Source organism: Heterocephalus glaber, unplaced genomic scaffold, assembly GCF_053883595.1.
Source record: "Heterocephalus glaber isolate CG9 unplaced genomic scaffold, H.glaber_assembly_v1.0 deba00001547, whole genome shotgun sequence".
Lineage (NCBI taxonomy): Eukaryota > Metazoa > Chordata > Mammalia > Rodentia > Bathyergidae > Heterocephalus > Heterocephalus glaber.
The window spans coordinates 14,475,991-14,491,075 of NW_028258340.1; the positions used below are offsets into that span (position 1 = coordinate 14,475,991).

The following is a 15,085-nucleotide window of genomic DNA, read 5'->3' on the forward strand; positions in this document are numbered from 1 at the left end:
TAAGTAGGCAAATAATGAAATAGAGGAAAGATCTGTGAAAAGCCATTTAGCAAATACATGGTGGAAGTGGGAGATTTTTATTCAGTTCTAGCTAACTCAAATGTTTTGTTATCCTTGATATACTGACTTGGAAAGTATTATAAATCAGAGAGATTGTGTTAATGTTTTATATTTTGTTTGATACAATTATCCTAGTGGCAGCTTAACAATTGCTGTTCCAAAAATAGAGACGATCCTATGAACTATATTATTATGCACTCACTTCCTATGTTTTATGTCAAATTATGTTAATGGTTAAATTTTGAGGAGATAATGAGATATATTTTAAAAAGTGACATATCTTCCTATGGTTATAAGTGCAGCTCACAAAACTTGTGGGACTTGGGGCTGAAAAAAGTTGCATTTTTCTAGATCAAAATATTTTCTAGCACAAATTGAAAATGTATAAAATTCAGCTTAACTCTAGTTTTAAAAATCTATTAAAGTTGAAAGAAGTAAGCACAAGTTTAGAATTTTTTCTTCTTTGCAATTCTGATAGCTTTTCTTTATCTCTATAGTTCACCTACAAATATGAATGTCATCTTAATGAAAGCAATGGTTTTCATTGTAGTGTTTAAACTGATATCTTCTCCATAATGAGCTTATAATGATTCATTTAAATAGGTAACATGTTTTAATAGATGAAACAAAATGTTACTATGCTTTTTTTTTTTTTGGTACCAGGGATCAAACTCGGGACCTTGCACTTCCAAGGCAGACTCCAGAACCTCTGAGCTAAATCCCTGGCCAGTTACTATGGTTTTTATGATAGCCATTTTATATAAGGTAAAATTAAATTTTTTAAATACCTTTTATCTACATTTTTATAGCTTGTATATCTAATGAATTTTAGAGATATTAATGTATAATTTTCATAGTTCAGAGTAGGACATTTGTGGAAAGCTTTGAGCAAAATATATAGTATGTAATATTAAATGTTGTGATAGACATCTACAAAGAGACCTTGGAACAGACAATGTTAACCAACATGGGTGACTTCAGCTTTCTCTGTCACATGGCTCGTCACAGTTTTCATTGCCCCACAAAGAAAATTCCTTGAGAGTTTGAATCTATAACTAGAGATAATTCCTACAGGAAAAGTTGCTGCCCAGATGAGAAAACTTATCCACAGAGGAAAAGGCAATTATCCTGGGAAAAAGGACAGATATCTGGTCATCTTTAGTAACTATGGTGAAAGTAACATAGCTGACATATAGGACATAAAATGCAGGAAGGAAAAATATTGATGTGTTTTAAGCTGGCTGGCATTACTTGTCAAAACCCTTGAGGAAACATGAAGTCAGCTCAAAGGCATGAAGTTCAAAGTCTATACTCAGGTCTCAAGTGACCGAGATGGGAGCATGAGAAAATCAAATCCTCCAAAGTCACTGAAGTACAGACTTGCTTAACAAGATCAGGACTAATGCTAAAGTCCGCATAGAAAACTGAGCCAAAGGTGAGGAAATGATTTCAAGATTAAAATATATTCCTAGAACCACAAAAATGTAGAAATACAGGGACAGTCAGCTCAAGTTGAGTATTGATCTTGATTGTGACTTTTCTATAATGCTTGGATTATTTCTAAAACTAATATGAGGTGTACATGTTGACATCAATGTCTATAGGCAGAAAATTTCAGTCGATATTTTTAAGAAGTTTACTGGGTATAATAAACCTAGAGATTATAAATTTTTACTTTAGAACTTATATTTAATGCAACAAAAATATAGTTCACTTTGGCTTTCATAGAGTTTGTTTGAAGTAATCATTTTTTTTTTTTTTGCTTAAATTCTTTTATTGGTATATTGTAGGCATACAATACCTTTACATTTGTCATCGGGTACTTGTAACTGTATATGATGTATCTTGGTTCTTATTTTTTCCCTATTCCTTGTCCTCCCTTCACCCCTCCACCATTCCCTATTTTCAAAGACTTTGTTTCCATTTTTTCCTTTTCTCATAATTTTTCCTTTCCCTTCTGTCCTTTCCCCTTCCCCTCCCACTTCTCTTACCCCTGTGGACCATTTCTTCCTATTTCAAATTATCAATTATTCATTTTAATCATTTTAATCCTTATTTACACTTTCAGTTTCTCACACTAGAGAAACTATTCAGTATTTACACGTGTGTCCTATTTATATCACTTAAGATTATGGCCTCAATGTGCATCCATTTAGCTATAAATGTCTCTAGTTTCTCATTCTTTATGGCTGAGTAGTACTCCATTTTATATAAAAAAACACATCTTCTTTATCCAGTTTCCAGTTGATCAGCACTTGAAGCAATCATTTTAACTATTAAAATGCATACATGATAGAAAGAAAATAAGATTTGAAAGAACTGCAGCATGATAAACCAAATTGGAGGAACTATAAAGAGCAAAGGCTCAAAAAGATACTTAAGGTCATGCTGAAACATACGTCAAAACGTGTCCCCCGCTGTGCCAAAGTCCAGAGAAGATGATGAGTCAGAACAGGGACATCACCACCCGCTTGTGCGGGGCCCTCTTCATCGGTACCGCATATACTTTGACTCCAACAGACAAAATGATCCCAACATCAAGAACAAGCTTCGAGAACGAAGAAAAAACAAGTTTGCCAAGGAGAGAGCTGGACTTTCCAAATTACCTGACCTCAAAGATGCTGAAGCTGTCCAAAGATTCTTTTTTGAAGAAATACAGCTTGGTGAAGAGTTACTAGCTCAAGGTGAATGTGAGAAAGGTGTGGACCATCTGACAAATGCAATTGCTGTGTGTGGACTGCCACAGCAGTTGCTGCAGGTGTTACAGCAAACTCTTCCACCGCCAGTGCTCCAGATGCTTCTCACTAAGCTACTAACAATTAGTAAGAGAACTGTAAGTGCTCAGAGCTTGGCTGAAGATGAGGTGGAATGAAAAACAAATCTCAACATAATAAAATCTCAAAAAGATTTTAAAAATTCTTGGCTTAGAAGTTGAACAGCTGTGGGGCAATAAGGGCAAAGATGCTTGTTTATGGACTGTCCTACACTTAAATCTACCAAAGTTAATATTTACTTTGTGTAGATACATTTGTCTTTTATTTATTCTTCCCAGTGAAAAGTGTATTTTAATAGAGAGCTTTTCATTTTATAAAAACTATGAATTACCAAAATATGGGTTTTGTTTATCCCTTAAACCTGCAGTTAAAATGTACATACAACATTAAAAAACACAGTGCTTAGTTTTTAAAAATTTTATCAGTACATTTTAAGTATACAATATAATGACATTTATCATTGGAAATTCGCACCATTACATAATCTCTCTTCGTTCTTATTTTTTCCTCATACCCCTGCCCTCCCTTCAACCCCTCCATCCCTCCCTATTTACAAAGACTTTGTTTCCATTTTTTCATTTTCACATATTAATTTCATTCCCTTAATTCCTTTCCCCCACCCCTCCCACTTCCCCTTCCCCTTTGCTTAGTTTTAAAAGATAAACAAAAGGGCTGGGACTATAGCTGAGTATAGAGCACTTGTTTAACATGCATGAGGCCTTAGGTTTGGTCCCAGCACCATGAAAAAGGAAAATAGTGAAAAAGTATAGTAGAATGGTGAATGTACATTTTTAAAGCTAGAACATTTTCTAACAAGTGAGAGTTGGATATTGACTGTGTTTCTGAAAAGTGTAAAAATGAGAGATCCTTTCTTTCCATTACTCTTAAAGACATGTAGTATGCTGCTGTGCTGTACTAATGGATCCACCTCTTCCCTCTGTATCAGTTTTAAGCTATTCTATTTAAATCAGCGTACTTAATGTTTCTGGGTATTTATTTCCTTGTATTTTAAGTACAACTACAAATAGTACTGGGAATTAGATCCATGTACCTAATCTCACCATATGAGCTTCACTAGTTTACATCTGCTCATTCTCCTCATTTATAAAACCAGGGAATCACTCTGGTGATTTTTGACATGTCTCTTTCATCATCTCATTCTTTTGGTTCTGTTCAGCATCTTCAAATTCACCTTCACCTGAGGAATGTATTTGGGCAACCAGGGCTTGTATTTTTTTAATATTCTGAATTTTGCATGCTTGCCTGATTTAATATTTGTTAATTGATCTTTTGAATTTCACTGGAATTAGACTATTCTGTGACTATGTAAATTTGAAAATTAACCTTTAAGGTAATTGGGATCATCTGCCTGTAAAAATACTTGTTCCCTTTTTGCTTTTATCTTCTGTATGTTTCAGATTGATTAATTTATCTCATACAGTGAGAGTGGGATATAATACTAACTAGAGACTTGAATAGAGTTTGTTGGACCTTTTACTCTCTCAGTAACATATTATCTGCCATTTCATAATTGAGTCAGTTTCAGAATTGAGAATAAAGTTCTTTGGTACTTAAAGGCAAAAAAAAATGTGTCCCCAAAATGAATGTAATTAATATGCATCATAAACGTATACTAATGTTATAGCTTACATACAGATGAACCCAAAAAAGCCTCATGTGCTCATAAGTGGGGCTTTGGGGAGGTGATTGTATCATGGGTATGTGGTACTGGATCAAGGGTGTGTGATACTGAATTAGTCCACTGATGGGTTTATAGCTGGGTGTGATGTTGGGAGGTAAAGCCTAGTGGGGAGAGGTAGATATTATACATATATATATATATGATAGATATATTATATATATATATGATAGATATATATATAGGACATACATAATATATATAGGATATATATAGGATATATATAATATATATTTTATATATAGGATATATAGGTGATATATAATATATATTTTATATATGGGATATATATATAGGCAATATATATTATATATAGGATATATATTATATAGGATATAAAGAGGATATGTATAATATATACAGGATATAAATAATATATATATATGATACATATATGTTACATATATAGGATATACATTATATAGGATATATAATATATATAAGATATATGTATAATATATAGGATATATATATTATATATATAGGATACATATATATATATCTCCTGCCTTGAGCACTCCCTGCTTCCTGCCTGCCTTGTCATGAGCCATGAATTGTTTCTCCTCTGCCATGATGCCCTGCCTTAGAACCAGCTGACTATGGACTGAAATCTCTACAAACTGTGAGCTAAAATAAACCTTTCTTCTTTTCACTTGTGAGTTTCAGGTATTTATTTCCAGCAAGCACAAAGTAACTAAGAGAGATTTTGGTACAGAAAGAAATGAGGTCACTTCTGTGTAACTCACTATGTGGTTCAGAAGCATTTGGAACTTGTTTGCAGGGAAATATGTGGAGATGACTGCTGAAGAAGCAGCCCAAAAATGCTGTCAACTGAAATTGATGGAGGATTCTGGTCACAGCTCAGAAGATCAGAATACTCATAGAAATGTAGCCAGTAAAGACCAGGCTTAGGAGGTTTCAGTCAGAAATAAGGACTGCTTTGGCAGTTAGGCTCTAAGCCATGTGTGCTATGCTTTGGCAGAAAATTTGTCTTCATTTTGCTCATGTCCAGAGACACTGTGGGAGACTGAGATTAAGGGCAGTGTGCTAATTAATCTGGCAGAAGAAATTTCATGGTAGTCAGATGTCGCCAGGACATGGCTACTGTTAGGACCTTTTAGCCAGCTCTACTTTGAGAATTAAGAGGGAAAAGCCCAGCAGAATAATTTTTAAAGTTTTACGTTTGGCCAGAAACAAAACTCTGGTAAAGCTGGAGCCTGTAAAAATAGAGCAGAGGAGAACTTGGTTGCTGAAAAGATTAGCATTAAAAAGCCAAGTACTTTGGAGCAGAACAATAGAAAAAGATGGCCCAATGGTATCACAGGAACCAGCAGAACTCTACCCTTTGCAGCCTCAAAATTGTAATGGTGAAACATTTTGCTTTGAGAAGAGAGCCCTCAGAGTACCATGTTCCTGAATGGTGGTAGCCAGAACACTCAGCAATCCAGAGACTTGACCCCTGAAGCCAAGAGAGAAGGAAGCCTGGATACTGCTCCTAGCTGACAGCAGATCTTAGCATCATTCACATGGTGCTGGTATTAGGTGTGTGCAGAATGTAAGAGTTGTGGGATAAGGAGGGCTTCCACCCAAATTTCAGAAGAAGGTCTGGGAGGCCAGGTAGTGTGCCCCTGAGAGGGCAGTGTGTGAAGCTGTGAGTGTCAGGCCAAAAGTGAAATGGAGACTTCAGAAAGTTGGAGAAGCCAGGAATATGGATTGTCTGAGAAAAATGGCAAAGACTGAGCAAAACTGGCCCTAAAGAGAGACCATAAAAGCTACACTCACCAGCAGTGCCATAGAGGCAGGGCCTTTGGAGTTCATATCTTGCCACAAATTGCCTTGGATGCTGGGCATGGAACTGCAGGACTTAATGTTTGCCCTGCTGGATTTTGATCTTGTTTTTATCCCATTTGTTTCTATCCCCTATTTCTACCTTTTGGATTGGGAATGTTTACTTTCTGTCACGGTATGTTGGAAGTGTTTAGCTTTCTTTTCATTTTCATGGGGCTCACAGCTAAGAGTTTGGCTTAAATCTCAGAGGAGACATTGGACTTGGACTTTTCAGCAATGTTGAAACTGTTATGACTTTGGCAACTGTATTAGTTACTTTTCTTGCTGAGACAAAATATCCGACACCAAGAGTTAAAGAGGGAAAGATTTCATTGGCTTAAAGCTTGTAGAGGTGTCAGCCCATAGTCGGCTGCTCCAAGGCAGGGTGCCTTGGCAGAGGGGCTCACAGGCGAGAAACAGTCCATGGCAAGCAGGCAGGCAAAAGCACATTAGCTCTCTTTCTTTCCCTTATATTTTATGCAGGCTACTCGCCCTAGAGCAAGTGCATAACTCACACCCTTAATCCTATCCAGAACTATGCCAAACCAATCAGTGGACTGATTTAGTAAGGAAAATTAGCATAGTAATACACACTTGTTACTAGAACTAGACTTTGAAAATAGTAGGATAGTTAAAAATTAAAATTTGAAGATTATTGATGGTCAGCAAAAAGGCTTTGAGCAGGAAGACTAGTGATAACTATCTACAATTTAATAAATCTTACTCCATTTTTCAAACACTAATAATAATTTCAGGTACTTTTGTGGAGTTTAGATTCTAATTCATATAATATTTAAATATATTAGTCCTAGCAAAAATGAGATAAGAAGGTAGATTATTATCAAGTAAGAATGATGATATAAATGTACACATTTTATAAATGTACTGCAAAAACCAACTCATTTAGCTTGATAAGTACAGGTGGAAATTTTGAAACTTTAAAAGATACAGAATTTATGTTCCTGCAAAAAAAAAAAATAACCAGTAGTACTTAGAGATTTTGTACAAGTGGAAAATGAAATGCAACACAGGCAGCATTAAGGAGGTGGTGCTGGAATCATGTTCACGAACACTCATGTGTTTTCTTTATTTTGCCACTTAGAGCCACTGAATTACTGCAGATCAGATAAAACAATAATTTCACATGCCGCAATCTGAAATTTAAAGTTTGAGAGGTTTAAATACCCAAGAAAAATATTTTCTGTTTTTCTTCAAATTACTTCATGGCAATCATTAGATCTCAAGTGAAATTCCAATCTCTGAATTCCTTGTTTTCTTTATTTAAATAATTCACATACACATACATACACACATGTGTACATATACACATACATACCATTTAAAGAGTCCATGTTGATGCTAATGGCAGACTCATTCAGTGTGTCTATACAAATAACCCCACTGATGACCTTTTTCTTAACTCATTAATTTTATCGGTACATTTTAGGTATACAATAAGATGACATTCATAATTGGGCATTTGTACATTTACACGATATATCTCGATTCTTATTTTTTCCCCAATTCCCCTGATCTCCCTTCAACCCCTCCACCCCTCCCTATTTACAAAGACTTTGTTTCCATTTTTTCCTTTTTTCATGTTTACTCCTTTCCCTTCTTTCCTTTTCCCTACCCCTCCCAAGACCTTATGTCCTGTCTGAACCTCCAAATGGACAATCTCATTGATTTCTATGTAACATCCTGTATTTTCTCACTGCTTTCACCTAGATTGTGGATTTCTTCTTTTTGTTACTACAACTTATAACAGAAAACAAAACCTTTAGATATATTCTTAGAGACAAAATATGTTAACCCGGTGAACGTATTCTATCTTACGTTCATCCACTTTAACTTTGTCATTTAAGAATGACTCCTGGTACTTGACATTCTCACTTTGTTATATTGACAACTGGAAAAAAACTTGTGGTAGAATGCAGCAAAAGAGATGTCATTTCCTTGCACTTTGCTAGCCCCTAGAGGAGTGAAAGGAATGATAAAGTTCATTTAAAATGTAAGCTTCCACACCAGTAGCCATAAAATAATCAGCCTGTTAGGAATTGTAGATTGTTGGATTAGAAAATCAATACTTACTCATGTAATTTTTATTTCTTACCAAGTATTATATTGATTGTTTAAACTATGCTTGTTCTACTAGCCATTTAAAATATTTTATTCCCGTTCACATTCTATTTTTCTATTTTTATTGAGTACCTCATATGATCTTCTTCAAAGAATCATAGCACCTGACTCTTCCCTAGTCAGAGATATGGTTCACCATTTGGCCATTTGGACCTATGCAATTAGTTTAACACAAAGGAAACAACCCTATGTCCTTGGTTTATGTTCAAATGTATTGTCCTTGTTAGAACAATTTCAGAATTCTTTGACTTCTCAGACCAAGGGCCATGACCATCTGTATTACTAGCACTTAAAGGAATGGGTCTGTTATAGATGTGTTGCATTACACTAATATTTCTGTTAAACCAAGCTTGTAGGATCTCTCTTGCAGATACATTTAAATTCAAGGTCAAGGAGATTGAGGTTAGCAAGATGGTGGAATAGGACTCTCTACAGCTTGCCTCCCTGCAGAAACCTCAATTTGAACAATTATCTAGACTTAAAATTTTCTTCACAAAAACTAAGAAAAACAGATGAAATAGTATAGCAATTGGGTGTAGCACAAAAAATGAAAAAGGACACATTAAAGAATGTTGGAAGGACAGTTTTATGGCACCCATTCTCCAACATCAGATAGGACATTGTGCAGAGGTAAATACTATGTGGCAGAAGGACAGGAAAATGCACAGTGGGCTTTGATTTAGAACCTAACACTGGATCTGCCCTAGTCAAACCTCCAGCGCTCTAGACTCTAGACTGTTACCTGTTGATTGGACCTCCAGGTTCAGCCTAGTGCCAAGCTCAATCCATTAGGCTTGGTCTCTGGGTCACCCATTTTCAGGCCAAACTCAGTGGTCCCAGGATCTGGACTACCCTTGGCCCTCAGCCTGCCCCTACAGCACCAGGCTTTAGGCCTACTCCAGTACCAGGCTGATCTCTTCAGGGTTAGGCATCAAATTAGCACCTCTGGATCCAGGTTTCCTGCAGATATAGGTTCTAGGCCTATACCAGAGGACTGAGCCTCCAAGCCCACAGGAATGCTAGGCAAGCTACTACAGTCCCAGCATTCGAGCCAGCTCAGTAGTCTCAATCTCTAGATTTGTCTCAGCATCAGAGTGACCACAACAGCTCTAGACCACCCTAATACCCAGGGGATACAGGCATCAGGCTCAGCCCTGTGTACCGAGAATATCAAAATATTGAAATGCATGGTGGTGGAGTAAAATTGTTTGGTTTTGTTATGAGATCAAATTTAAGTTGCTATTAGTTTAAACTGGACCATTATAAGAAGAATGTTTTGCAAGCCTCATGGTAACAGCAAAGCAAAATCTTATAGTAAATACAAATACCAAAGATAAAAACACAAGGTAACAAAGTGTACTACTAAGGAAAAATGAATCTTAAATGAAGATAGCCATAAAGAAATAATGGACAAAATATCTACAAAACAAATAAGAAAAGGGGAAAGAAACAAACTCCATATATAACAATAATTACTTTGCATGAAGTCACGCTGAAAACAACGAATCAGCCCGATGCAGACAGCCACCTGGTTCCACACTACAAAGATGCAGAGGACACCGGACCACCAGACCACTGTACTGGAACTAATCAAGTTCTCAGCATTTAAAGAATTCCTGACTAGAGGTAGGGGCTTCTGAGCCGTGGTCCCACTGCTCTTGCTCCAGAGGAAGGGGCTTTTGGGCCACCATCCCTGCTGCAGCTCCCGGCCCCTGGCCCACCTCTCCCAGCTCAGAGGAGGTGAGCCGCACGGACGCAAAGAGCAACCCCCATTCCCCCAGTCAAAATGAGAAAACACATAAATAAATCTCAAAACCAGACTTTCAGATCACCTACAGCAACCCCAAAGGGAAATGGGATGGAACACTCTGATACTCAACCACCTGGACCCACTGAACTGGCAACAAAAGGGGACCTGAAAAAATGAAATCAGAAATAATTTCTCAGATAACAGGAGAAATTGTGCTCCTAGTGCAAGACATGATTAATAAATCTGGAGAGGATCTGAGGAACATGACAGAATCCCAACATAGGAAACAAATGGAATCCATAAAACAGATGCAAATAGATTTCGAGTACATGAAAAACTCCACTGAAAGTCTACACAGCAGAATGAGCCAATGTGAGGACAGAATTTCAGATATAGAAGATAAGATTGCAATTAATGACCAGGAAAAGAAAAATTCTTTAAAAATTATAAGAGAACACAAGAAATCAATCCAGCAGCGGCTAGATGATGCAAAGAAGAATAACATAAGCCTGATTGGACTCAATGAAGAAACAGGAGAGAGTGCAGATGACATAAAAAAAAAATTTTGCAGAAGTAATGGCAGAAAACTTCCCAAGCAGGGGAAAAGAACTTGATATACAGATAAGTGAGGCATATAGGACTCCAAATAGCCTTGATCAAAAAAAATCTATACATGGGCATATAATTGTTAAGATTCCAGAAACTCAAGAGAAGAACAAAGTTCCATAAGCAGTTATAGAAAAGAAACAAATCACATACAAAGGAAAGCCCATCAGAATCACAGCAGACTTGTGAACACAAATCATAAGGGCGAGAAGAGCTTGGAGTGACATATTCCAAGCCCTAAAAGAAAACAGCCTCCAACCCAGATTGATGTACCCTGCAAAACTATCTTTCAAAATTGATGGAGAAATAAAATATTTTCATGACAAAGAGCACCTTAGGAACTTCACGAATACCAAACCAGCACTCCAAAGAATTTTACATAATATCCTAGGAAAAGACATTGAGGATCACAACCCCAGGAAGGAAAGCAAAATGAACCCATCTGGCATGACAAGAAATTAAATGTAAAGGGGGAGAACCCAACAAAAAGAAAAAGTCATGATAATGATAAGTCAATATGTTTCAGTTAAAGCCATCAATGTTAATGGTCTCAATTCACCAATGAAAAGAAATAGACTGGCAGAATGGGTCAAGAAGCAAAATCCAACAATATGCTGCATACAAGAAACACACATCATTCAAAAGGAAACTCATAGACTGAAAGTTAAAGGGTGGAAAACAATACTCCATGTGACAGGAACCTGAAAAAAAGCAGGAGTAGCTATCCTCTTTGCAGGTCAAGTAGATTTCAAACCAACGCTGATTAAGAGGGATGAAGAAGGACAGTACATCCTTGTAAAGGGAAGAATCCAAGAGGAAGAGATGACAATCATAAATATCTATGCACCAAACACTAGTGCACCCAACTATATAAAACAAATACTAACGGACATGAAAAGCCATATATCCGCTAATACAATTGTAGTGGGGGACCTCAACACCCCACTGTCACAAATACATACATCAACTAGACTAAAAATAAGTAATGAAATACTCAAACTCAATTGAACTCTTGAACAAATGAACTTAACAGATGTTTACAGAGTCTTCCACCCCACAAAATCAGAATACACATTTTTCTCAGCTGCACATGGTTCTTTCTCAAAAATAGACCACATACTCACACATAGAACATGTTTAAGTAAGTGCAAAGGAATTTAAGTTATCCCCTGTATATTATCAGACCATAGTGTGATGAAATTGGAGATCTATAACAAAAGAAACTCAAAAAATTTCATAAACATGTGGAAATTGAACAACACACTTCTGAATAACCAGTGAGTCATAGAGGAAATTAAAGAAGAAATCAGACAGTTCCCACAATTAAATGACAATGACAATCCAACATATCAGAATCTATGGGACACAATGAAAGCAGTCTTATGAGAGAAATTCATAGCAGTGAATATGCATATTAGGAAAACAGAATGAGACCAATTAAACAACCTGATGCTGCAGCTCAAGCTTCTAGAAAAAGAAGAGCAGGACAACCCCAAAGCTCATACAAGGGAGGAAATTATAAAGATCAGAGGAGAAATCAATGCAATGGAGACTAAGAGAATGATATAAAAAAATCAATGAAGCCAAGAGGTGGTTCTTCGAAAGAATCAACAAAATTGACAAACCCTTAGCCAACCTTGTCAGAAAAAGGAAAGAAAAGGCCCAAATCCATGCAATTAGGAATGAAAAGGGTCAAATTGCAACAGACCCAGCAGAAATCCAGAGGATCATCAATACCTACTTCCAGAACCTATATGCCAATAAGATGGACAACACAGAAGAAATGGATAGATTCCTAGATACATATGAATTACCAAAGTTGAACAAAGAAGACCTAAAAATTCTGAACAACCCAATATCAACCAATGAAATTGAAAATGTAGTTAAAATCTTATCAAGTAAGAAATTCCCAGGCCCTGATGGCTTCACTGCTGAATTCTACAAGACATTTAGAGAGGAACAGCTGCCACTACTGTTTAAACTCTTCAGTGAAATTGAAAGGGAAGCAATACTCCCAAATTCATTCTTGTAAGCAAGCATCACCTTGATCCCCAAAGCACAGAAAGACCCAACTGAAAAGGAGAACTATAGGCCAATCTCACTAATGAACATAGATGCAAAAATCCTTAATAAGATAATGGCAAACAGAATGCAGAAGATCATCAAGAAGATCATACACCCTGATCAAGTGGGATTCATCCCAGGGATACAGGGATAGTTCAACATACGCAAATAATCAATGTAATACACTATATCAGTAGAGCCAAGGACAAAAGCCATATGATTATCTCCATACATGCAGAAAAAGCACTTGACAAAATCCAACATGCATTTATGATAAAACCCTACAAAAAATTGGAATATATGGTCTCTACCTCAAACTGATAAAAGCCATCTATGAAAAACCAACAGCCAATATCATACTAAATGGTCAAAAACTGAAATCCTTCACACTAAAATCAGGAACAAGACAAGGATGGCCACTATCACCACTCTTGGTCAATATAGTTTTGGAAACACTAGGCACGGCAATTAGACAAGAGAAAGTAATAAAAAGAATAAAGATAGGAAATGAAGAAGTCAAATTATCATTATTTGCAGATGACATGAAACTCTATATAGAAGATCCCAAGAACTCCACAAAAAGTCTTCTAGACTTAATAGCCAAATTCAGTCAAGAAGCTGGTTACAAGGTCAACACACAAAAATCAATAGTTTTCCTCTACATCAATGACAGACTCACTGAGAGAGAAATAGGGAAAACAATTCCTTTTACAATAGCATCCAAAACACTGAAATACATAAGAATCAACCTAATGAAAGAAATCAAAGACCTCTTCTCTGAAAACTATAGCACTCTGAAAAGAGAGATTGAATATGATATCAGAAAATGGACAGACATCCCATGCTCCTGGGTAGGAAGGATTAATAAAGTGAAAATGGCCATACTTCCAAAACTGCTACATAGATTCAATGCAATTCCAATTGAGATCCCAGCAGCATACTTCATGGACCTTGAGAAAACAATCCAAACATTTATTTGGAACAAGAAGAGACCCAGAATAGCAAAAGCAATTCTAGGTAACAGAGACATGGCAGGGGGTATCACAATCCCCAACCTGCAACTCTACTACAAAGCCACTGTGATAAAAACAACATGGTATTGGCAAAGAAACAGACCTGAGGACCAGTGGAACAGATAAGAAGATGCAGAATCTATTCCAGACACACTCAGCCATCTTATCTTTGATAAAGGAGCCAAACACCCTCACTGGAAGAAAGATAGCCTCTTTAATAAATGGTGCTGGAAAAATTGGGCTTCAACTTGCCAAACATTAAAACTAGACCTATATCTCTCACTATGCACTAAACTAAAATCAAAATGGATTAAAAATCTAAATATTAAAATAGAAACCCTGAACCAGTTGGAACTCAGTTTAGGTAGAACTCTTGAAGACATCGGTTTAGGAAAAGATTTTATGAACAAAACCTCAGTTGCCAATGAACTAGCACAAACAATCAACAAGTGGGATCTCTTCTTATTAAAAAGCTTCTGCACAGCAAGAGAAACCACCAGCTGTGTGAAGAGACAACCCACAATGTGGGAAAAAATCTTCACCTGTTTTTCCTCAGACAAAGGTCTACTATCTCGAATCTATAAAGAATTTAAAAAGATCAGACCTCCCAAATTTAAAGACCCAGTCCAAAAATGGGCATCTGAAATGAACAGACATTTCTCGGGCAAAGAAGTAGAAATAGCAAATAAATACATGAAAAAATGTTCAACATCACTGGTCATTTGAGAGATGCAAATGAAAACAATGCTGAGATTCCACTTCACTCCAGAAAGAATGGCTGCTATCATGAAATCAACCAATAACAAATGCTGGTGGGGCTGTGGGGAAAGAGGAACCCTGCTCCATTGCTGGTGGGAGTGTAGACTCATGTACCAATGTGGAAGTCAGTATGGAGATACCTCAAAGAACTAGGACTGGAAGTCCCATTTGACCCCACTATTCCACTGCTGGGGATCTTCCCCAAAGAATTAAAAGAATCATACCACAGTAATATATGTGCACCCATGTTCATAGCAGCACAGTTTGTGATAGCTAAAATTTGGAAACAGCCCAAATGCCCATCAACTGGAGACTGGATAAAGAAAATGTGTTTTTTTATAGAATGGAGTACTATTCAGCCATAAAAAATGAGAAATTTGAGATATTTATAGCT

The 15,085-nt window shown here is 36.6% G+C and overlaps 1 pseudogene; it reads left to right on the forward strand.

The window, feature by feature from the left end:
• Positions 1–2,498: 2,498 nt before the first annotated feature.
• On the forward strand, positions 2,499–2,932 carry LOC101713824 (mitochondrial import receptor subunit TOM20 homolog pseudogene; annotated as a pseudogene).
• The last annotated feature ends 12,153 nt before the right edge of the window (positions 2,933–15,085 follow it).